The sequence below is a fragment of the Pleurodeles waltl genome, chromosome 4_2 (assembly GCF_031143425.1).
Source record: "Pleurodeles waltl isolate 20211129_DDA chromosome 4_2, aPleWal1.hap1.20221129, whole genome shotgun sequence".
NCBI classification, from domain to species: Eukaryota; Metazoa; Chordata; class Amphibia; order Caudata; family Salamandridae; genus Pleurodeles; species Pleurodeles waltl.
The window spans coordinates 785,554,869-785,581,799 of NC_090443.1; the positions used below are offsets into that span (position 1 = coordinate 785,554,869).

At 41.4% G+C, this 26,931-nt stretch overlaps 1 protein-coding gene across 1 annotated transcript in view; it reads left to right on the top strand.

Annotated features, from left to right (window-relative positions):
• NEGR1 (neuronal growth regulator 1) overlaps window positions 1-26,931 on the top strand; it is a 2,074,771-nt gene that overhangs the window by 82,170 nt on the left and 1,965,670 nt on the right. The window lies entirely within an intron of this gene.

Genomic DNA, 26,931 nt, shown 5'->3' on the forward strand with positions numbered 1-26,931 from the left:
TTTAAGGACGGGGTGGTATTACACATCACTCTATATTTTGTGATTCATGATTTTTTTGTATATATGACTGGGTTTTTGTCCATTGCTTCTTCATTTGCTGAACTACAATTGTGGGTGCACATAAACCTTTGTACAAAGTGTTACAAGAAATCTTCACTGCAATTTCCACGTTCTTTGTGATTGTCAGCTTTCATCACAATTACAGGGTAAGCTAAAAAAATGCCTGCTTTTATTGATTTTGAAAGAAAACCTTTTTACATATACCTCTTTACATCAACAAAAATTAAAAAGTAGAAAATGTTCGACAGATGTTGCCACCTGTACTACAATGTGCATACATTGTAACCCATGTTTAAAAGCATTTTGACTTTTCTTTTCACTTAGGATGTCGTTAAAAATAATATTTAGAGGCAGTCAGTTGACAGCTGTGCTTTCTTTTGGATGTATAGGAGCAGTTTTCTCCAGTTTACATTTTTTTACACAACTTTTAATTTTTAGGTAGTTTTTTTGCTAGGTTCACGCACGGCAATGTTCCTAAATTATGGAATCAAGATATGAAATATGTTCAAAATGCTACTAGAAATGCATATTACTATTGTCATTTTCTTGTTTACTGCAACATCACAATAGCAATATCTTAAACTGAACGCTGGTCTTTTGCAGTCGGAAGAAAACGTGTGTATACACATCTCACACCCCTAACCAATATCTGTTTCACTACACACTACAAATAAAACACTCACTCTCCTCACAAAGTACTGATATCACACTAATTGCAGCACCCTCAAACCCATTCAGACTAGTAGTCGCACAGTTCGAGGACTCTACACATTCTAAATTACACCTGTGTAATTCATGTGTTTTGGGGAATTTTGCTTTATGCTTGTTAACTAAAATTCACCACATTTTCCACTTTGTGTTATCATGCAGTGTTCACAGCAAACATCTACTGTGAAATGCGCCATTCAAATCTACTGTGAATGCACATGAACATCAGAACTCAAACAGCTGTTGTTTGTGATGCTTTCTTGTGCCAAACATTGATGTAAGAAGAAATACATTCTAAAATATAGCTCAATATGAAGAATTTGTATTTCACAAAATTATGTAAAATTTTTACACAATTGTGCTGAAATTTCACAGATTTCTGCGGATTCAAATTACAGAATTTCATACATCTCTATACAATATCCATCACAGACTATTGACAATGACAAACTACTGATAGCACTCACAATCTGACAGATTCACAGCCTTAAACTACCAATATCACTCTGATTCTTCTAAGAGAGTAGCAGTAATACCTCAGACAGAACTTTTCCACCCCTCACAGACAAGCAGCCATACTTTGTCAGCAATATCTGTAAAATGCTACTAAGAAGCAATCTTATAACCCTCCTTGACAAGCAGTATTAGAACTGGGTTTTTTGGATGTTAGAATATGTAACCTGCAAAGCAGATGCCACCACTTTTAGGCAGGGTAAGCTAGACACTTAGAAAGGGTACACTTAGAAAGAACCTGTGGTCACCCTCTGGTAGCTTGGCACAGAACAGTCAGGCCTATCTAAAGAGGAAGTTTGTGCAACACACACCACACAGTAACACAATGAAAACATAACAACAAGACTCCATAATATAGATAGAGAATAGAGAATATTCATCTGAGTAAAATAAGACCAACATAATAAAAATCCAATCAGTACAACTTGAGATGTGATTTTTTTAAAGAATAATCAAAAATAGTGCTGATAAATCAATAATGCTGAAAGGTTATTTGAGGTTGAGCTGGACTAGGCGTAAATTCCTACTTCTGGCTGGCTGTGATGGTGGGCAGGTGGGCCACATGACTCATGCAGAGCCCACTGAAGAAGTGCCTTAAATGGAGCCAGAGTTGATGATGCGGAGGTGATGCGTTGGTTCTGATCCACGCCAGTCAGGTTGATGTGCCGGTGTCGAGCCCTGCAGTAAGATCCCACGTCAGTGTCAAACTCCATTGGGATTAATGCAGTGCATCGCCATTGAATCTCGCAGTTGGGGTTAGCATCATTGTCGAACCAGCAATACATTGGCATCGGAGGGCACTGCATTGGTTTTGAGCAGCGCAAAGGCTCAGATGTGTTGCTTTTTGCAGAAAAGGCAGCTGTAAACTCACTTCCAAGGCCAAGGACTGAATACGCACCTCAGACAATGGTAGGACTCACAGATAGCAGAGTCCAGTAGCAAAACGAGAGTTGCAGGCAGTGTTTGATTTCCCTGAGACTGCAGGAGAACAGAGAGCAATCCAGCAAGCCCTTGGAGTCACTCTGGTCAGATTAGCCGGTCCAGTCCTTCCTCAGCTGGACAAAATCAGCAGACAGCAGGGTAGCTTATCAAGGCAGAAATCATTCCATCTTGGAAAGCAGTCTAGCAGCATGGCACTCCACGTAGAACAGCAGACTTTACTTCAGGCAGAGTTCTTCCCAGGTACAGTATTGTACTGATTTAATAGGGTCAGAGACACAGTTCCTTTCCCCAGAAGTGCCTTTGAAGTGGGGATGACTTCAAAGAAGGGTCTTTAAAATGCACAGATGCCTTTTCTTCAGCCCGTGGTCCAGGCTACCAGTAGGGGGTAATCAGCCCTTTGTGTAGGGCTAGTGTATGTATACTATAAAGAACAAGGATCCCTTACCATGCCGAATAGGGCATCCAATGCACATAGATATACAATGATATCTATATGACTATTTCTATTTTGTTTAAAAGATATTCATTATACACAATCTAACACAGCAAAATAAAATATACACACTAAAAAGGACACTAAGTAAGAACAATAGAGCGAAAAGGGGTAATACCCAAACTATTAAACACCAATACTGCAGAAAATGAATGTGTAGTATACCACTGCTTATACAAAGAACCAATTCCTATTTAGCAAATAAGTTATGGTACAATCGTCAGTCACTCCTCAGTGGTATACCACCACTTATACAAAGAATCAGTTGCTTAGTCAGCAAATTAATTTATGGTACAGTTGTCAATCACAATTGTTACTCTCAGGCATGAACAGCCAAAACAGAAATAATGGTATAATGTGTTGAATTAGTAGTGTACCACTACTCATACAAGGAGCCAATTATTATGTACACAAAATGAGTTAGGGTATATTTAACAGTCAACGTTTTGGTCCCTTAAAAGCAATGTGCATGGGACCATCATCAGGACTACCTGGTAGTGCCTGAGAATGCAGAGTAGTTCCTGTTCAAAAAGGGGTTGAGTCACATCCAAAAAAATCCCTGCTACCACTATAACACACCATCCTGCTTATGGCAAAATCAATGCGGGAATTACAATGCCAGGATGCCCGCAAAACCACATACATTAATGTTCAAAAAGTTGCAGCTTGGCAGACCAAGTAGTTAATGTCCCCTGGGTTCCAGTAGGGACATTTCAGGCACAGCATCAGCCTTTCTCATAATTAGCAATCCCATACTAAGACCAAAAAAACAAAGAACTGGTGTGCTCCAAACAATCATGCTAGTGTAAGTGACATCTCCTCTCCATCCTTCCTACCCAAGAAGGCCCATCACAATGCAGATGAATGCAGATGAGTGCTCAGGCACACTTAACCTTCATGTGTTTGTGGCTGTCTTGAGAGAATGCACAAAATGTGGCTTTCACCCATCCTAGACATGTATTGGATACAGGCTGTAAGGCACACAGAGCTGTACGAGCACAGAATACCCACTTTCTAAAAGTGTCATTTCTAAAATAGTAATGTTAATTCTGACTTTAGCAGTAAATAGGATTTATCATTACCGTTCCGACAAAATGAAACATAATGCAGCTATTCCTTTCTCATAAGGTATTACAGCTTAAAAGTATGTTAAGAAATTTTCAACACTGGCCTATGAGAGGAGTAGGCCCCACAGTAGGGAAAAATGACTTTTTCACTACCATGACATGTCAAACTTAAAAGTACATGCCCTGCCTTCTAGTTACTTAGCACCCTGCCTTATGGGCTACCTATGGCCTAACTTAGGGGTTACTTATATGTAATAAAAGGGGAGTTTATGGCTTGGTAAGAGGTTTTATATGCTACGTCGACATGGCAATGAAACTGCACATACAGAATCTGCAGTGGCAGGCCATAGACATGCTTACATTTCTACCTAAGTAGGTGGCACAATCAATGCTTCAGGCCCACTAGTGGCATTTAATTTACAGGCCCAGGGTATATGGTATACCACTTTACAAAGGAATTACATGTAATATAAATAACCCAAAAGTGTACACACCAATGTTACCATGTTTTAGGTGAGAAGCACTGGTTGTCCTAAAGCCAACAAAAACAAGGTCAGAAAAAGAGGAGGCGCAAGGCGTAAAGTTTGGGATGACCCTTCAGAGAGGGCCACTTTCCAGCAAGCAGTCTCACGCTACTCACAGTATTGTAGCACAAATCACTCACTGGCAGTCACACTACAGAATGCACTGTTTAAATATTTCTCATTCCCATCATAGTGTAACAGGCTCAACCCTCCAACATCACTCTCACATACTTTATGTTTTTACACCACAGCAAATGATCTAAAGTTCTTCCATACTGATTTTTAAATACTTTGCCACACTGTATCCCATCAGCATATCCTGTCAGCATATCCTGTTACCATGCCTAAGCCATTGGTCAACTTTGGGAGCGGTTGTCACACATATGAAGTTCAGTCACTGGCTGGACAGCTGCTGGCAGGGTGATGCAAATAAGTATCCAAGAGTACGTGCAAGGAAAAGGTAACCTTGCAAAAGTTACTTTTCCTAAATAAGTTTAGAATTTCAATTTGCTAATGAATTGGATTTGTAATAAATATGACAATTCAACTTTGGATGGTTATTCTAGCTGTCTCCTATCAAATGTTACAGATTACAGTTTATAATATGCACTTTGACATGTTCTAGGATGTTCTGTCAGTGCAAATAGCTTTTGGGGAATAGTTTAATTGTATTTCACATTTAAAGATCAGATACTCTAGCTTGTGGGCTGCAAGATGTACTTAGGGGTGACTTATTCCCCTGGTGACTTCATTTCTTCCTTGATGATGGATCATGTGATACCTTTGAACATGAGAGCAAAATACAGAGGTGCAATTAGACTTCTTACTGATCTAGCATTTCAAGATGCTTCGGAATGTGCACAATACTGGCTACGGAAGACATTGCTGAGCAATTCATGCTCAACATGCTGTCTGGAGTTTGAAGTACGGTTGTCAAGACTCTTTTAAAGCTGATAACAAGAGTGCTGGAGATATTGATGCCTTTTACCAATGGGCTGTTACAGTGGTACTAAAGGTGTCGCTGGTTGTAGGTCTTAAGCTCAACACAAGGATGGATTTGTCTCAACGACCGAGTGGTGCATACAGTGCTGTTGGTGTCTTATTGCTATATAGTGCCTGTGGGAAAACTGGGCTGATTGCAGAACCCCCCTCCCTTTTTCCCCAACATTTAGCTGGTATTGGTGTTTTCTGACTCTGCCTGTGCCCTGGGCACTGGTAACCAGTCCCAGGGCCAGGGATCTGTTTAAAATAGTATATGCAAATTAGGCCTAATTATAATTGGCTCTGACAACCTAGCTATATGTCCCTAGTACAAGGATTGGCCATGTAGGTTTAGGGCCCCCAGCACTGCTGTGGTGTCCAGTGTAATTGTACCTGCCTTTCTGGATGCTATAAAGTTAACATTAATGCCAAATTCAACTTTGGAATTAAAAGTACTTCCAAAGTCTCAAACTACCTTATTTTAAGTCACGTCTAAGGCCAGCCCTAGGTGTTCCAAGTGGTGGGTGCAGTTTAAACATAAGCAGAAACGTTATAAAAGCTGTTTTATAAGCCCTGGTGAGGGAAAAACAACCAAATTAGTTTTTCTCATTATAGTCAATCAGCTCCATAGGCTAACATGAGGAACATTTATTTTAAAATAATAAAGTCTTATTTCCAATAGAGGTGAGCAAAATATATCAACGTTGGTACCAAATGAAATGTTATAATAAATCCAACAACTTGCCAATGTTGGATTTAATATAACTAGCACAGGAAAGAGTTTTGGAACTCTTTCTGAAAGTTACTAAATTCAGCCCAGTAGTGCTCTTTCCTGATTGTTCAGCCTCTGGCAGCCTGAGCCAAGCTACCTTAATGAGGTTTAAAGTGGACTGGGCTGAGACAAAGGAAGCATCTGGTGGGAAGAGAACAGCTGCAGCAGATGTCAGAGCAGGATAGGAGAAGTGTAGCCAAAATGGTCTTCAAAGGAGGGAAAGCCACTTGGGACAGAAACTGGACCTCCCATATTTCCTGCTCCACTAGACAGATGGGAGCTTCATTGATCAGATTAGGAGAGGGGCTTGAAGGGGTGTGTTAAGGGAGACTTAGCCACACCAGTGGGTAGAATCAGCCAGATATAACCTCCAAGGGTACATTTTCTCCATGTGGGATTTTTGGAGAATGTTGTTTTCTGGAATTGATTTTTGGCACAATTCACAGGAAGTGGTCACACCAGTGGGTGTTGCCCTGCACCCCTTTGGACAGGAGCACCCCCTGATTCCCAATCCAGAAGCCAAAATAAATATGGTACGGCTGCCCCACAATTCAGATCCCTGCTGGAAGAGGATACTGGAAAAGGAGTACTGTCCTCTGGACCCCTGGTCTGCACCTGAAGAACTGCCTTCACAAGTAATGCACCAGCTGCACAGTTTGGGCTGCACCAAGAAAAGGGCTTTGCCTTGCTTCCACAACACCATGAATGGACTCCCTACAATCTACAGGTACAAAGGGGCTGACCAGAGCCCCCTGCATCAAGTCCTGCAAGAAGAGCCCAGATGACCAGTGCCCAGGTGCCATTTGAGGATTCTGACCAGGTGTATTTTTCGAACTGAAGCTTCAACTTTCAAGGAGCAACTCAGAGCTTCTAGAACTTTGGATCAAGTTTGTGGACACCTCAAGGACCCTAAAGGGACCTTTGGAAGAAGATCCAGAAGTTTGAAGCAACTTTTGTAAAAAGCTCCATAAGTTGAAGAGATGCAATGTGGGAGTTTTAGTCCCAGACCCCAAGAGGCAAATCAGAGCCTCTGAACCCTTGGCTGGTGCTGTGGACCACTTTCCTGAATCAAGAAACACCTCTGAAAGTAAGTGCAACAGTGTTACATCTTGGGTGGCCTGAACACTGGACTTTGACCCTATCCAGTGCAACCTTTTTTAGCCCTTTGAGCGCTATTTGCTTCTAAGCGCTATTTTTTATTTTAATCTTTAGAAATTCATATCTCTGGTTCCCTAGATTGGATTTGTGTTATGTTTGTGTCATGCTTGTGGACCAAACTACAAAAGGTTGACAAAGGATTAATTAGTGAGACCGTGACTGGACTGGGGGTTTGTGGCCTATTGCTAATTGTAGGTAGCCACCTGCCCTTACCAATGATCCACTTTCCAACAGTGGCATTACATTTTAGATCTTGCAAGGATTGCAAGTGGTAATGTTGCCATAGCTACTGGAAGTGGTCTTGCTGTTTCTGGTGGCAAGAGTGTCGCTAATTGATGTCAGGAGTAATGCAAAAGTTGTCACATTTGTTTGATACAGAAACCAACAGCGAAGATTGTGCTAAATTGTTCTTTCAAACCTGTATTCAACATTTATTGGACTGTAGTACAAATCAATAAATGAGTAATTTCTACTAGATGTGAAACCAGTACACTAAACTAGTAGGTAAGTAAAAAGGAGTAGCCATTGTCTAACCCCAAGTAATGAAAATGTAACCTGTGAAAAATACAGCCTAGTTCAAGATACCAGAACTTTACGTCTTAAAATTCATACTCAGTTGTGCTAAAAAACATACATGCATATATATGTTGTAATTCCTTCCCAGAATGAAATAAATAAAAACCAAGAGAGGGCATTTTCTGTGTTGCTAGACATTTTTCCAAAGCTGGATTTTCTAGTAGTAGCACGTTATGTTGCTATGTTGCCAGTGCTCTAAATCATGCTTTGGAGTATGGTGTTTACTATCCAACCCTAGGGAAGCCTACAAAACACATTAAGATTTAATATGTTTAATATCCACATTGAGCTTTAGATCATCAATATAGTATATACGCCAAGTGACACATGCACATATAGGGGAGGTATGTGAAAACGTGATCCTAAAGAAATGGGATTTGCAAAAATATGAAAATGTGATTGATAAAATGTAGCAATTAATAAGATTTAGAGAAATAGCAAGGCGGCACATGAAAATTATTGTACTCTGAAAATCATTTGCAAATGTACACAAACATTAGCCAACATTTTCAGACTGAAACAATGTTTGAAATGCTGCTCCTAAGAACAAAATATGAAACATGTTCCATTTCCATTCTGAAGGCATTACATCTAAAGAAAAAATGGATTCATAGCTACATCTAATCTTAAAGAACTAGTGCACTGTGGTACGCGCAGGATTTTACAGTAGAATGAAGCTCCTTAAGAATGTACTTGGAGTATGCTGAAAGAAAATCCAAAGCATAGTATGACTTTCTTGTCGATGGAAATTGTGGTAATAAATCACGAGTAGATTTCATTGACAGCCTGACAAGGCTGGCAAATAAATTGCTACATTCTGAGCGCACAGTATAATAAACAGAAGTGCCACGTTGGAATGATCAGTGCCAAAAGTAATTTGAGCTAAAGCAGGATCATGCAGACCCAATGAAATATGAAGCAAAACACATTCTTATATATTTATCATAACATAATATTCTACTCTTCCTGTAGAAGGACCTTTATGTACAGCTATTAGTAAAGATATTGCTGAACATATTAGAAGAATAAAGGTAGTTGTTTTTAAATAGCTAAATTGTAAATGATTAATAAGCATTCGGGACAAAAAGGGACAATCTTCACCTACAAATTCCATCAAACTGGACTAGGACACTAATTTACAATGTCCACTTACAAATTACCTCAAACTGGACCCTATATTAAACAACATCACCGTGTTGATGCCCAAGGATTTTTCGGATTAGTAGAGACAATGATACGTGAACTACTGCTCTGTAGACTCATGCTGCTCCTCAACAATTAGTGCAGCCCTTCAAGGCAGCACCTTGCTGTGAAGAACTATCACAGTGCAGGCAGTGTTAAGTTTTTGAAGTTTCGGTGCATTTTTATCAAGTGTATTGATGCTCAGACGTCATTCAGAAAAATACATGCAGTGATGCGTGAACTGCCACTCTACAGTCTCATACTGCTTTTAGATACTTAGGTCTTGATTTATACTTTTTGATGCTAAACTGCGCTAACTCAGTTTAGCGTAAAAAAATATACATCCGTCTAGCGACATTCCAAGACGCCGGCCGGGTGTCTTATTTATGGAATGGCACAATCCGGCACTAAGGGTGAGCTAACGTCATGGAGCATGACGTTAGCCAAGTGGGGGGTGGCGGTATGGGAGTAGTGGGTTTAGCGTTAAAAAATGAAATTAGGCTGGTTAGAGTAAAAACAGATGACTTTAACTTTAACTAGCCTAGCATCATTCATTGACGCTAACCTACCATACCACATGACCACTACTCCAATGGCCAGTACAGTGGACAAGGGTCCCCTGGGCATGGCAATGGCACCCAATTCCACGCATGGGGGCCCATTTCACATTCCACAATGGCACTTATAAGAAAATACAGAAATATTTACCTCTACTTATCTATACTTACCTGAGATGGGGTCTCCCATCCTCCGCTGTCCCTCTGGTGTGGGTGTCCCTGGGGCCTGGGGAGGGCACATGTGGGAATATTCCTTGGTGTTCCACCATAGAAATAGGCCCACAGGTCCCCTAACGCCTGCCCTGACCCTGGCATTAAATAATGGCACTAAGCAAGCTTAGTGTCCTTTTTTAGGCCCGCCTCCCTCCCATGAGGAGGATAAATAAGGCGTTAGGGCCTTAGAGTCATTTTTTGCCCAGGAACGCCTACCTTGCATCTCATTGAAGTAAGGTAGTTTTTCGCAAGCAAGTAATGACTTTAACTCCAATATTTTGCGCTAGACATGTCTAGTGCCAAAATATAAATATGGGGTTAAGTTTGTGCTGAATTAGCATGGAAAAAAATGATGCTAATTCAGCGCAAACAGAGTACAAATATGCCCCTTACGGCAGTATTTCAGGACTTCACATTGCCATGGTGACCCATCAGACACACTGGGCAGTGCCAGAGGTGTTACGCCCTAGTTCTTGTACAGACGCCATTGTTGGCTTCCTTTTGTTTTAACATGTTGGGGCCTTCTAGTAAATTGTGTTAATGTTCAGATCTATTTCAGATGGTGCAGAAAGTGACAGGTAAAGTATTGCTCTATAGACCCAAACTTCTCCTGGGTAATTGGCGAGTTCCCTATCAGTGTACTTTGTATGCTTTCACCATGGTCAGTCTAACATGATTTATTCTCTTTCTGGTCTTTGCATTCATGATTGTTACAGCACAATAAATAGGCAATAGTCTGATGTGTGATGTGCTGATGAACTCATAGACACCTTTTTGCCAAATACGGTTGAAACGTTGGCAATTACTGGCAAGAATGTATTGTCATTGGCTAAAATGTTTGAGGTTCTTGCTCCCGTTTACTCCTCATTACTCAGTGATTTGACACTTTCAGTTAAACTGTGATATATACACATATCTATATATATATGTATATATATATATATATATATATATATATATATATATATATATATATATATATATATATATATATATATACGCATATATTTATTTGTTCACGGTAAAATCCAAAGGTTACAGAGATGTTATAGTTAGGAAATAGAATTAGAAATAGAATAAAACTTTTTAGCAATTCACTTAAAAAACAAAGGTTACAGGGACGTTACAGATAGGTTCTGAATTTACTAGAACACAACCATAGAAACTTTTTAGAATGGGGTATTTTTCCCTGATGGTTCCCTTACTCCATTGCTTAGCTTTCCATTCTTTCCACTCATTGCCATACTTGTTGCCATCTTATCTCCTTGTGGTTCCTGCACTTGGGTCCCTAGCTCAGGGGTGCATCTTTGTCAGCTCTTGTCTTTGTCCTACCAGCTTTGATCCTGTAGGGTGCACTTATGGTTGGTATCTTATGCAAGGTTTATGTTCTCCATGGCCTACTGTGTCTGGGTCTGGTTGGTTTGTACCTGTACCCCTTTTCTGTTTTGTGGCTGATGTGGCTATGCTATGTCTCTGTTAAGATAGTCAGTTTCCAGTTTGTCTACTTGATGACAAACATTCTTGATGTGGTTGGGCTGCCTTTGTCACTCTACGTGTATTTCTTTATTTCATCTCCGTAGTGCTGCAGAGACACTCTTTCAGACCTCTGATTCATTTTTGTTGCTTAAGTGATTGCCCTCATGAATAGCGATGTCAGATGCCTCCAATTATGTTTCAAACTATCATGGTAATCTGTTTTTTGGATGGTATTATGCTGACTGCAACCAAGGGAGCTGATCTGGTACCTAGTGTTTCAAGTTTAAGTTTTGTGAGTTCATGATATGTGTTTACAGCCATCTCTGCCTTGAACACACAGCATAAAACCTGTTTCCAAAGTGAGTGGTGGGATTAAATTAATTTGTCTAGCGTCAAGATGCCATAACATGACATGGCATGACAAAACAGCTGCCTCCCTCTTGTGTCTGCTTCCTCTGCATAATTCATCCTCTGGAATTTGTGTAATTCCTCTTATGAATGCACATTTAACTGGTTTGTGTAACCCATCTAAGCAGTGGCTTTTGTCAACCTTTCAAATGTTGTAAAATTCCACTTGGGAATTATCCATGATTTTGTTTCACTTTCTGTCTGATGTGTTGCTTGCTGTGTCTTGTGTGTTTGTTACCTGCTGATCAGATTGAGGCCCAAATTTAAGAAAAGTGGTGCTTCATGTCAAGAAAGTCCACTTTTCTGGCGGCCCTTTGAGCCCCTCTAATGCTGCCATATGTGCACTGTATTTAACATGTGGCACACCATGGCACAGGGTCGGGACAATAGTGTCATAATTTTTGATATAAGGACAGTATTAAGGAAGACTAACCAGATGATAACCAAATCAATTATTTATGAATAATCTTCAATGATACTTTTTGCATTGTCCCTTGCTCTTCTTTATGGGTGACTCCCCTGTTCGTACCATATGTCAAGTCACAAAGCAGTTGTACATATCTTGGTTATTTCCATGCTTGAACTCTGACAGGTGGAGCAGGAAGTTATAGGTACAGGGGGGAGAACTTATGAAATAACGGAAAGGGATAAAGTGTCAAATTTAAAAGATAGGGAAAGCAAAATTCTTATCACTAGTAAAATAGAGATTTATTTGTTTAAAGGTGAAGGCTCACCTCACATATGTAATGACAGTAACAATAAAATACCATTCAGGGCAAGGATTATTACTGGTGAGTAACCAAGGGCCATATGTACGAACACATTTTCCCATAGACATAGAATGGGTAAAACCCTTTGATACATCTGGCCCCAAGTCACTAGCATGCTTCTGTCATGAAGTACTACCCAATTAATATCCAGCTGTTTTGCAGAAATGTCATGCAATTTGATTAAACCCCCAGAGATCACCAGATTGTGCCTTCATTTGAGAAAGACTGTGTTCTGGTAAGTCATAGTACACAACTGGCCATTGTGAGCCATTTTCAGACTTGTATGTATATTTAGCCAATAGCAGTTCCTCATAATATTTTTTCCATTTTCCTCTGGTAAATATTTTCATAAATATGCCTTTTGCTTTCATAAATATTCTGTTTCTGCTGTAATGCAGGAATTCACGTATGATGTAGGCTCAAACATTTAGGGCCTGACTCACAAAGCTACTTAAGTACAGTGAAGTTACGAGTGAGGATTCTCTGCTCTTGGGGTGGAATTGTTGATATTGATTATAATGATGTCAATGTACGCCATGATATGTGTGCGCATAACAACAGACTTGCACCATTATTATCGATTCCACCTGATGTGATCTCCTCATCAACCCTCAGAAATATGTGGTCAGGCATGCCCTGCAACCTAAGTCTGAAGCAACATATTGACAGATCACAGGTGGGGTGACACGTAGCCCGTAGACAAATGTGCGAGCAGGAAAACCCAAATCCATCCCTTAGATAGGTAGCGACACCAAAATAGGAGGAGACTGGCCCCCAATAAAACACATATGGCGTGTTCCAAAAACACCATAAAAGGTAGATGCCACAAACAATTAGAAGAACTCAGGAACTTTGAGAGACAGCCATCAGACCCCAACTCTCTGCTGCTCTCCTGGCCGACGCGTTTAATTAAACTAGCTGTTCCTGTTTTGCCAAACACCTTTTGTCTTTTATTTCTTTAAGGTAAATCTGCATTCCATCAACAGATCACTTACCGTATCATGCCATATAGACTGTGGAGATATTTAATAGGTGGCAGATAAAGAGTAAAGAGTTCCGCCCAGAAGATATGGATAAGCAAGAGAACATTACAGGGAGGGAAGGGGCATTTGTTATTGACCTCCCTGTGCATGACGCAGAGAGTCTTGAACTGTACTCAGCATTCCAGTGGGAGCCAATGTAAGTCTCTCAGGGCCTTGGAAACTGGCATGTGTTTAGGGATGTTCATCAGCAGGTGGGCTGCAGCAATTTGTACTGTCTGCAGCTTCCTGATAACATAGCATGGGGAGCCTAGAAACAAGGCATTCCTGTAGTCAAGATAGGATAGCACCAGGGCCTGAACAACAAATCATCTGGCCATGACCGGAAGGAGATAAAGGACCTTGCGCTGCACTTTCAGGGTGCCATAGCAACTAGCGGCAAGCTTAATTGCATGCTGACCCATAGTCAATCCCATATCGAGCCACATACTGAGGCACTTTATTGAATCTTTTGGGACGAAGCAGATCACAAAGGTATTCTGGAAGTTGTCTCAAGATAGGATAACTAAAGTTGATGCATAGCAGTTATCCTCATTGAGCTTCAATTTGCAATTTGACATCCAGCTGACTACCTCCTGTGGCACGCGGTTGCAGGGAATAACTCGGATGGGCATCAGGGGAGAATGACAAGACCAGCTGAGTATCATCAGCGTGGGAAACCAATGAAAGTTTATGAGTCTGGGCAATCTCAGCCAGGGGATTTGGTAGATGTTAAATAAGGTAGGACTCAGGGAAGAGCCCTGTGGTACCCACAGTGTTAGACTTGGCATCCGTGGCATGGTCTTCCCTAACTTTTTGCCTCTCTTTCCCAGGTTGTTGATGTGTGCTAGACTATGTTTTTGCTGTTTTTGTTACTCTGGGCACTTTGCCAGTGCTATCCAGTGGTAAAGTGCAAGTGCTCCTACATAAAATGTGTATGTAATTAATTGGCTTTCCATGATTGGCATATTTGATTTACTGGTAAGTCCCTAGAACATTGCACTAGAGGTGCCCAGGGCCTGTAAATCAAATGCTACTAGTGGGCCTGCAGCACTGGTTGTGCCACCCACATGAGTAGCTCTATAATCATGTCCCAGACCTGCCACTGCAGTGTCTGTGTGTGCAGTTTTAAACTGCCAATTCGACTTGGCAAGTGTACCCACTTGCCAGGCCTAAACCCTTCCTCTTCTTACATGTAAGACACCCCTAAGGTAGGCCCTAGGTAGCCCCATGGGTAGGGTGCAGTGTATGTTTAAGGTAGGACATATACTAATGTGTTTTATATGTCCTGACAGTGAAATACTGACAAATTCGTTTTTCACTGTTGCAAGGCCTATCTCTCTCATAGGTTAACATGGGGGCTATCTTTAAAATGATTAAAGCATACAGTCCCTTTGGGAGCAGATAGACATGTGGAGTTTGGGGTCCCTGAACTCACAATTTAAAAATACTTATTTTAGTAAAGTTGGTTTTGAGATTGTGTGTTTGAAAATGCCACATTTAGAAAGTTGGCATTCTCTTGCTTAAACCATTCTGATTCTGCCTGTTTGTGGATTCCCTGTCTGGGTTAGTTTAACAGTTGGTCTGTTTGCACCTCTCTCTAGACAGTGACACAAAGGGAGCTGGAGTGTAGTCTGCATATCCTGATGAGCCATCTGTGCTAGGAGGGAGGGGAGGAGTGGTCACTTACACCTGAAAGTGCTGTGCCTGCCCTCATACAATGCAGTCTCCAACCCCCTGGTGTGTGTCTTGGGCCTGGCATGGGCAAGGCAGGATTTCACAAACAAGAGAGACTTTCCTTTGAAGTAGGCCTACTTCAAAGGACAAAATGGGTATAAGAAGAGCACCCAAACCCCTGAAAAATTAAATCACTTCTAGACATCAAGAGGAACCTCTGCTTGGAGAACAGCTGAAGAGCTGAGGAGAAGTGCTGCCCTGCCTGTGACTGTGCTTTGTGGAGCTATCCTGCAGTTGCTGCTTCTGCCTGTGCAAGGGGACAAAGACTGGACTTTGTTGTGCATTCCTGCTTGTGAAGAAATCTCCAAAGGTTTGTCCTGAGCTTGCTTCCTGCTGTTGAAGTCTCAGGGCCATCAAAGACTTCTCCTGCCAGCACCTGGACTCTCTGCTGAGACTTCTGCCCTGCTAAGTGGTTCCAGGAGCCTTGAAAGGTGAAGCTGGCAGACCAAGACTGACAATCCACGCACAGATCTCTGTGTGGGGAAACTTTCGACACATCTTCAGAGAAGTGGCTGAGAAACCATGCGCCGCCGGCTTCACAGCTGAAATCTACCCTTTACCTGCATCGCGGCTAGAAGATCGACGCATGCGGCTGGGGAAACGACGAGCAACACCCGCTGACGGAGGCTGATAATGTTGCCACCCATATAGCGCGGTTTAGCTGATAACGTGTGGCAGGATTTTTGACGCAAACATCACTGGGTGCGGAAAAACTACACTAAACCTGCCTGGGCCCTAGGTGTCTGTCCGGATCGATGCATCACTCTCCTGTGGAGAGGAAAAAACGACGCACGGCGACCTGACTGGAGGAGGAATGACACACAGTCTTGCTTGTGAGTGAGAAATCGACACATCACTGGCCTTTTCCGATGTACACTTGCCTGTGTGGTGTTATTTGGACTCAACCCAGGTACTTTTTCATGCTAACAGCGTTAGCACTGTTTTCTAAGGATTGAAGACTCTTTCTGCTTTTTAATTCATTCCATCACTTGTGTGTGGTGGATTTTAGTTGTTCTGGTCTTGTTTTGTTCAGATAAATATTACCTATTTTTCTAAACCTGTGTCATGTTATGTTGTAGTGTTTTCACTGAGTTACTGTGTGTGTTGGTACAAATACTTTACACCTAGACTCTGAAGTGAAGCCTGTCTGCTTGTGCCAAGCTACCAAGGGGGTGAGCGGCTGTTAGCTGAGGGTGATTCTCCTTTACCCTGACTAGAGTTAGGGTCCTTGCTTGGACAGGTGAATAGAAATAGGAAATAGAAATATTTTAACACATAGAAATTCACTGAAAAAACAAAGGTTAGAGGGAGGTTATGTTTAGGAAATAGAATAACAAAACATAGAAATTCACTAAAAAAATGAAAGATTACAGGGACGTAATAGTTAGGGTTTGAATTTACTTACACAAAACCACAGAAATTCACCTGTTTTATTTAGAGTTATCTAAAGTAACTATAACTCATGTCCTAAGGTAACTATTACTTACTCCCTTGCCATCCACTGCTACACCCCACTGCATCCCACAAATCGCAGAACTCATGACAGTTTTTAAAACATCATCGATAAAGGCACTGTAACATCTGCAGTAAAATTATTGATCGCATACCTGTGCATGGTATTTTAGCACCACATGTGCATCATTTTCTGAAGCAAAAGAGGCGCAAACTTACAAAATTCAATTATATTTTTTAAGGTTGCGCTGCTTTTGCATTAAAAAATTATGCAAATGTGGTGCTAAAAATGTATGAATCAGGCCCTAGGTCCTAACTATATCTACCTACTGGAGACTGAAAAAATATATATCCACTTAGGGCAACTGTAGCAACACAAAAGGATGATGGTTGGAATTCTGAACAATGCAAATAATTACCCCTAGTCTCAGATCTGGGTTTAATCTATCACTCTTTTGCTCACCATGCCACCCTGGTTTGGACCCAGCCACATGCATATCACTCTTGACCCTGTTACCCATGGCAATAGTCCAGGCCAGGCCCCCCAAAATGTCCAACCCCTTGTGATCCCAGTCCTCTGATATACCTTCGTAAAAAAGTTGCTGTCCAGATATTTTCAATTTTGACTTGTATTTTTGGATCATTAGAGAAGTAATTTGATCAGAAAATGTGTAAATGTGTTGGATCATGCACATGTAGAGAAAGATACATATGAATTTGGTTAGGAAGATATTGATGGGGTTCTAAAACCTACAAAATTTCTAAACCATCTATCCACAGAGCTAACACTTACTTGTACTTGCAAAACCTGTGCTTCAAAAAGATGTCATTGTTCTTCTCAAATGTTCAACATTCAGCAAATGTACAACAAGTGATTGCTAAAACAAATAAATAAAGTGAACTATGAAAATGTGTCAAAAACAGGAGTGATAAACATTATTTTTTTTCATATTCAGAACATAAAGATTGTTTGATGTATACATAAAAGGATTAAAAACCATTATTACTTGTTTCATTTCTATATATATGTTTCTTCTACCTCTATTATAGCTGCCGATTTGGAAAATGGCAGAAAAGTCGCTCTAAGGAGTAATTTTCTGTCTCTATAAGACTACTTTACCCCCAAAACCTAGGTTTTGCACCAAAATGAAGTATACAGATCTCATGGTTCCTGAAATATTACATCATCACTGCAACACATCCTCCATTTTTGAAAATGCAGTCCAGAAACATTCGGGCCCTATTAGCTATGTTTACCAAAGCTAAATTAGTTCTCTAATGATACAAAAACATAAATCAAAAATGAAAATCTCTGGACAACAATTTTTTTACAGAGGATTTCGGGCAAGGTGAACGTGTTTGTATGTTGGTACAGCACATCTCTTTGCTGCCCCCCCAGGTCTATAAGTAATCCTTTAAGATGTGGGGAAGGGTTGGCAGGGTGGACCAACTCACTACTATTCTTAGGCTGGATTTCTATTTGCCGGAAATTAAATTCCATCTTGAATACATTCATATCGGTAGCTTTTAAACTATCTATTATCTAAAGTATACAAACAATATATTTATCATACGGTAATAAACACAACTGAATTGATAGCATTTGGCAAAAGTCAGCTCCTCATTTAAAAAAATAATAATAATCAGGTGTGTTGTAAATAGCCCACACGTTTGTGAAAACACTCTGAACAGAAACCATGGTTCCATATTTCATCCTTGCACGCAGGAAAAATAATATTGCTTAATGCAGTATTTTGTTTACATTGGCATATCAGTGAAAGTTTATTTTTTGCAGAAACCATCGGGTGCTACATTTTTGTATAACTGGTGAGAGCAGATTCCCACTGCTGCTATGAAAAGCACTGTATTAAGGTCGGTTGCTAAGGTTAAGCCCAGACCCGTTTTGAAATGTTAAATTTCTTCCTCTTGTTTGATTAGCTATTTTTTTGGTAGTTCTTTTTTATGCTTTTATTTCAGCCTTTCCGACTAAAGTGAATGATAAAATCTGTTAAAACTAAAACATATTCCCATTCATAACATACATATAAAAAGCACACCAACAGGATTTTAATATGTGAAATAATAAGGCAGCCACATCCAGATTGACCGGTATGAATTCTAAAAATTGAAAGAATTGCTTTTTCCAGAAATTTTGCAGAGCGCTGGACTTGCTACAGAGTTTACACAGTAAAACCACTTGAACCTATCAGTTTACTAGCGCTGACCTATGTTGGAGATACTGAGTGCATGCAGCTATGTGCTGTCGCAGGACATGGTAACATTCAGAGCAACAAGTGTTGCGAGGCCTTTGGCACCAATAAATTTACAAATCTGTCTGGCAGTTTCCAGCCGTTCTAATGTAGGGATAATTGACGTAATATGAAAGACGACTTACCTCTGCCCTGGAGGAATGAGAAATGGCTAAGAAAAGGAAATTGAAAGCCGGCAGCACGGACGCAAAGATCGAGCTTGAACTAAAGGGAACGCGTTCATTTCCACGCTCCAGCATATCACCTGGAGCTGAAAAATGATGCCAAGGAGTAATTCGCATAGTCTAGACTTCCCGTAATTAAAAATCAATGCATTTGTCTTCGAATTAGTGAGTTCCGTACATTAAAATCCTGTAAACCGATCTCTAGAAGTGGTATGATATGATAAAAAGGAATAGCCTCCATGTCCGGGTTTTATATGCATAAAAACATCACGTTGAAGACGCCATAAATAAACATCACACTGAGCTTGGTATAAATAATTATCACATTGACTATGGTATAAATAAATATCACACTGACTATGGTATAAATATATATCACATTGGATGTGGTATAAATAATCATCGCAAAGTATATGATATAAATAATTATCTCATACATAATTATCTCAACTATGGTAGAAATAAACATCACATTGAGTACGGTGTAACTAAATATTACTTTAAGTATAACATAGAAAAACAACACATGGAAAATGCTATAAGTAATCAACACATTGACTAGGGAATAAATAATCAGCACACGGTGTAGGGTATAAATAATCAACATATTAGGGATGACATATATACATATCACCTTGTGCAGTGTATTATTCAAACAATGCAGTATTAACATCTTCATTGAAGACAATGGAGCATCTGTGGGCTATAAACACTGGTATGGCTTGCTTCTGTCAATATTTAAATATCCTACTCTAGGTAATTTGACTCTCCTTCTGACCACCCTCAATAGGAGGTGGGGATTATGCAGGGGAATGAGAGAGGCAGAATCTGCTGTAGAGGGAAAACAGCAAGCTTCCTCCCACTCCCTCTTTCCATGCTAAACAGTTGACTGGAGATGCGGAAAGAGGAAGGGGAAAATTCTTCTCAACTTCTGTGTTACCCTGGGTTTTGCTTAATCAAGAAAATCAGTTTGGCAGTTGTTAGAAATTGGATTACTCGCTAAGGGAGGTGAAACCCTACTCACATAACAGCCACAATCCTTGTTAGAGTGAACCATAAAAAGCCCATAATTTAACCCCTGCTTATCCCTGTGGTAGCATGACACAAAGGGGGTTATTACAACTTTGGAGGAGGTGTTAATCCATCCCAAAAGTGATGGATATACCACCAGCTGTATTACGAGTCCATTATATCCTATGGATTAACACCTCCTCCAAAGTTGTAATAACCCCCAAAGTCAGGATTAATTTAGGTGCAATGTGTAAAGTATGTCTGCAGCACAAAAAAAAAAAATCAAAGCACAAAACAAAAAAATCTCACACCAATTTAGAAAAGTATTGTAAAATGTAATACATTATATGCTGCAAATATAACATAAATACAAACGGTAGAAGTGAAGACATACCATTTTAAATATTTACGGTAAGGCCACTTGCAGTGGTAGTGCAAGACCGGAGGAAAGTCACAAGTACAGGCGGACATGATAAAGTATGGGCCAGATACAGGGACCAGGCTAGTCCCTCTGAAAAATTTAACTTCTAAAGTCCAGTGTAAAGAGTTCCGTTCAGTGCGGAGGAGACGTAAGGAGCAGGGAGAGCGTCATGGATGTTCATTATTGTAGGGCAAAGAGCAGGCCATGCGTCACGGATGGTCATCAATGTAGCATGAAGATCCTGTCAGGAGTTGAGGACGGTTGTTGCTGGAGATCCACACTGGCTGCCACCGCAGGCTTGTGATGCTGTAGTCCGAAGTGCAGATCTTGTATTGACGGTCATTGCTGGTAGGCCCTGCAACACAAACAGTCAAGATTACTAGATCTTTGCACTGGCAGTTGGCACGGGTGTGGATGGGCCCGTTCGCGGACATGAAGCACCCAAAAGTTCAGGATTTCTGCTTTTCTTTGAGGAGGAGCTCAACCGATGACACAGCAATGGTCCAGGACCTGAGGGGCACATCTTGGGGATTAGAAAGCTACTCCATCAGAGGTCTGTTGGGCTCAAGCATTTCCATTTGCAGTTCCAGGCACGCTGTCAGCTAGGCAGAAGCAGAGATACTTCTGGAGCTTGTTATGTCCCTGTAGCTCAGAACAGGAGGTCAGTTAGCTGACCTTTGGAGTCACTTCAGCCTGCGATGGAGTTCCTTGCTTCCTTCCTTCCTTTTTTCCTTCCTTCCTTCTTCCTTCCTTCCTTCTCAGCAAGCAGAGCAGACTTCAAGTAGCAAAGCAGCAGGGCAGTCTTCCTCCGTAATATCTATAGTTCCAGAAGTGTACTAAAGAGTGGGTCTAGAGTCCCCTTTTTATACCTGGTGCCCTCTTTGAAGTGGGAGATAATATTGGAATTTTCCCTTACAGAGGTGCCTCCTTTCCTTGGTCCCAGTCTGTCTGGGGGCACAATAGGCTACTGTGAAGCGCATTGTGTGTGAGCTGCAAATGTGATAGATGACAGCTCTGCCCCAACCCCATTAAGCCAGGATGACCCATCCTGCCAGCACCCATACCCTCTATTGTGTTTCCCTACCAGGACATGTAAAGCTTAAATGTAAATATCCAGCTTTTTAATTACAATGCACTGTGCCCTAAGGGCTTCCTAGGGCCTACCCTAGGGGTGACATATATATTAAAAGGAAAGGTTTAGGCCTTCAAAGTGTATATTTTGCCAGGTCAAAATGGCAATTTAAAACTGCACATCCAGGCTGCAGTGACAGGCCTGAGACATGTTTAAATGGGCTCTTTGAGTGAATGACACAAAACATAATGTAGGCCCACTTTTAGCATTTAACTTACGGACCCTGGGTACATATAGTACCGCTTCACCAGGGACAAGTTAATTAAATGTGCCAATTGGATGTCAGCCAAGTTTACCATGTTTAGAGGGCAGAGCACACACACTTTACCACTGGTTAGCAGTGATAAAGTTTGCAGAGCCATAAAGTCAATTAAACTGAATTCAGCAAAACAGGAGTGGGTGAAGTAAAAAATTTGAAGGTGACTCTCCAGAGAGGGCCAAGTCCAACAGACAGAATGGTGGAGAAACAGGGACTGCAGCTTCTTTCATTGCTCCCGCTGTCCATATTGGACTATTACAGCTCTAGTCACATGCTCAGCAGTAATTATTAAGCATATCAGCAAGATTTGTGAAATAATTGTTCAGAAGCTTCACGGCGGTGTGTGGTTATAAACCCATGTGTCTTCCAGGAGGTTTTTTCATCCAGAACATATATCCCTCATGGGGCAAAATCTTCTAACAGTCATGTAGACCATCATAGCAGGCTAAGCCATCTCTTTAAGACCTGCTCATTTGCTGTAGGCTCTTTCTTTCAGCTCAGGCCTATAACTCTGGGGCTGACCTCAAATGGCTGGTATATATAAGACTATATTAGAACATTGAAGTGTTCAAGACAGTGAGTGGCTTGGGCTAGAAATAGCTGATACTATCCTTCTGCTCCAGGGTTCCAAAGTTCATCTTTCTTTTTCTTCTTACTTTAAATGTTCTACGAATTTTCTTCTAATTGGGTGAAATGTTCTAATATCTTTAAAGCATGTCTTCTCAGGCTATAGCAGTTGTATGCGGCTCAGACATATGCGTTAAAGAAAGGAACTTTAACAACCATTATTGCCCTCTGCAGCAGGATATTATGCTAAATAAACTTCACTGTAAGTATGTGTGGGAAATTGACCTTTCAGCAGGGCCATCCCCCAAATTTTCTGTCTTCCTCCTCCCCTTTTTGCTGAATTCATTTTTGCTAACTCTAGGACTCAGAACACTTTACCACTGCTAACCAGTGCTAAAGTGCTTATACTTTCTCCTCTAAACATGGTAATATTGGCTTATCCTCAATCAGTATATTTAATTTACTAATACGTCCCTAGTAAAGTGCACTATGGGGGTCATTACGACCCGAGCCGTCAGTGGTATAGTGGAGGTATTACCACCAACAAGCTGGCGGTACCTACCTCCACTATTATGACATTTCGCCAATGTACCACACAGACCGCCTTGGCGGTAATGACCGCCGGGCTGGAGACCTCAGTCTCCAGCCCGGCGGCCATCACTAGGCCACCCATGGCATTATCATCCCACCCACTGCCATGGTTTCAGTGGTTTCTGTACCGCCACTGAAACCATGGCAGTAGGCACTATCAGTGCCAGGGAATTCCTTCTCTGGCACTGATAAGGGTCTCCCTCGCCCCCTCCCCGGAGTCCTCCCCCTCCCTCTCCCGACCCCCCGCACATTTACACATATACACGGACATACATACACACATGCATACACACATTCACCCATGCATTCATACACACTCACAGCAACACTCAGGAACATGCATCCAGGCACACATGCAATCTCACGACACAACATGCACGTACACACACACCTACTCATGAACACATGCAGTACACATGCATGCACGCATTCACACACAGTCACACATACCCCCCCCACACACACAACACCCCCCACCTACCTCTCCTGTTAGAGAACCAGACTTACCTGCTTGCAGGGGGTCCTCTGGCAGGAGACGGCACGCAGCGCTGCTGCATGATACGGTAGGCGGTATTTTGCTGGTGTGACACTGCTGCTACCATGATCGTAGATGGGATTCCACCAGCCTTCTGGAGGAATTCCATCTACGGTCATAATGCCATGGACGGTCAGTAGCCACGGCAACGGTTTGTTTGCGGCCGTTGCCGTGACAGTATACAGCATTTGCCACCAATTTCAAAATGAGGGTCTATATGTGGCTAGGCCCTGTAAATGAAATGCTACTGGTGGGTCTGCTTGTTCAAAACAACATTGACCCCTTAGGAGACAAATACAAACATAACAACCACAACACCCCCTTATTTCTTACATGCAGCATAAATACATAATCTTCCAGGAAAACATCCTTTATTATATACACAAAATATATTCTTTACTCATACACAAAAATTGATAATAAGAGTCCCCATCATATCACCACAAAAGAAGGACAGAACAAAGTGCAAACAGATCAAGTGCTCGTGATTTAGAAAAGAAAAGAGATAATCGATCTCCCATTAAACCAATCAAGAAAATAAACTAAAAAAATTATATCAGCCTGTTTGTTAACCCTTTTTTCGCATTGAATCAATATTCGTTTTTGTCAGAATTCAATTCCCAATTTAGTCCTTCATTAAATATTTAAAAAGCAAATCCATGCTAAAGCATCATTGTCGATGTTTCGACCTCCTCTAGCTCTTGGGCCAATTCCAGGCTCCACAACGGGTCTTCCTCAGGACTAGTCGATAGGGGACACCAACATTTCTCCCTTTCTCATAAAGAAACCACCTTCTCCAATATCACTTAAACTTTCCACCAATCCAAAATATATATGGTTAATTGTTCCCAATTTCCTTCTTCATTCAAATTCACACGAGAATCCTTCCATATATCATTGTTTCAAATCTTAATTCTTCCCTTTTACTCGCCGGTCTCTCTGTCGTCTGCCTGTGAGGCCTCTACTTGCCAGCTAAGCCTTAGCTTTGGGTTCTTTATGGGTTACCCTCTGTGGTTTGTAATATACTGGTGGGCCTGCAGCACTGATTGTGCCACCCACGTAACTAGCACTTTAAACATGTTTCAGGCCTGCCACTGCATAGCCTGTGTGTGCAGTTTCAAATGCAATTTTGTCCTGGCAAGGTAAATCTTTTGCCAGGATCAAAACGTTCTTTTTAATACATATAATTCACCCCCAAAGTAGGCCCTAGACAGCCCCAAGGGCAGGGTGCAGTGTATTTAAGAAGTTGGAAATATACTTTTAAGTTTTATGTGTCCTGTTATGAAAAACCATGACATTCAATTTTCAGTACTGCAAGGTCCACCTCTCCCATACAATAAGATTACAATTTACAAGCATCATTTTCAAATAGGAAGAGATTATTCATTCACGTTTGGTGTCTCTGGAATCACAGTTTAAAATCCTAGTAAAGTCAGATTTTAAATTGCAGTTCTGAAATTGCCACTTTTAGAAAGTTGGCATTTTCTTACTTTAGTCATTTGGTGCCTGTCTTTTATTACATAACTGGAGTGGGTCACAGCTGGGTTTTTTGTCTTCCCCCTAGACAACCACATGCAATGGTAGCTTGTGTGTGATGTGCTATCCTGACAGAACAGGAGGGAAGATCTGGACCTATCCTCACATACACCTGAATAAGTTGTATCCCACCCCCACATAAAGGGCTGCATACCCCACTGAAGTGAGCCAGGACTGGAAAGGCAGGGCCTCTTTGCACTTCAAAGTCCAGTATTTAAAGTCTCCTCTACTTCAAAGGAAAGAATGGAAATAAGCAATGGACGGACCTCAGAGACCACCAATTCAGTACACTTCTGGATCTGTGAACAATCTGCCAAGAAGAAGGGCTCCTGTGTTGCTGAAAGACTGCTACTTTGCTGGACTGCACTCTGCCGTGCTCTGCTTTGCTGTGCTGACCTCCTTCCCGATGCCCTCTGCCTAACTGAGAAGGTCTGGACACCCATCTATTGAACCCAGAGTGACTCCAAGAGCTAGTTGGCTAGCCTGCATATCTGAAGTCTCAGTGACATAAAAGACTTCCAACCACCCTGCTTTTGCACCTGGGCTGTGCCACCTTTGAGTCTACTCTGCCAAGTGGTGCAACCCCAGTCCTGGGCCCTTGGAAGTGGGCTTAAGGTGCCTGCCAGCAGAACCAATGCATCCTATCTGCAAAGTGACACATCTCCAAGAAGAACTGACTCACATTGCTGTCATATCCCACAACTTGGGTTTGACGCATCACATTTGGAGCCACCACTGTGTGACTCTTTTCCTAGTGCAAGCTCCTCGCTTTTCTTCCTGGCAGCAGCCTTGATGACGCCTCCAAACTCCACACCGCAGCTTCACCACTCATCAGAATCGACGCATTACTTTGACTATGCAATGTATACTTGACACCAGCCTTTGCATCTCAAGCCTCATTGAATGAAAGGATGCTCGACGCAGCAGGACCTCACATCACAGCCTCCCCGCATCTCAGAAATGACACATCACCTCATCTGCACAGTGCATCTTCAGTGCATATCCACGCAATGCTCTGCAATGAGGATTTAAAGTACTTTGTTCAGCGGGCCTAACTGGGTCCCTGTAGCTGGCCCACACTCCACTGAGGTAAGCCTGAACTTGTGACTTTGCCCCAGTCCGGCGCAACCAGATATCCCCAATAGCGCTTTGTGCTTCATGGTGCTATTTTTACTTTGGAATTCAATTTCTCCAGTTCTACTAATTGGATGTTTGTCATTTTGATCTTGTTTTATTTACTAAATTCAGATCTATTTTTGTGACCTGGCGTGGAATATTTTGGAGTAGTGTTTTCAATGGTTTCCTATTTGAAGTTTTCCACAAATACTTAACACACTGGCTCTAGGTTAAGCCTGTCTGTTCTGTGCCAAGCTACCAGAGAATGAGCAAAGGTTAACTTAGGGTTTGCCTGACCTTACTCTGAATAGAATTGTGGTTGCTGCTTAACAAGGGCTCATACCCCAGGCAACTAACAGTTTATAATTAGCACAATAAGGATAGTATAAATAATCATCACATTCCATATGGAAGCAACATTTATCATTGAGAATGGCATAACTAAACATCACATGGATTACTGTTTACCTATGAGCAAAAAAAGCGGGACTAGGAACACATAAAGGTCAAACATACACACTTCTAATTGTAAATCAGTAGATTAGGAGTATGCAGTTTCAATAGTTTTACAGATGAAAGGGGGATCCTAAGGTATCGCCCTATTATTGAGGCCGGTCAAAGGAGTCTGATAAATCATAAGCAAGAGGTGTCACTCACCCCATTGAATGGCATGCTTTATCATCGGGCAGCTCCTCATTGGGCTGGCACTGCAATGGGCAAT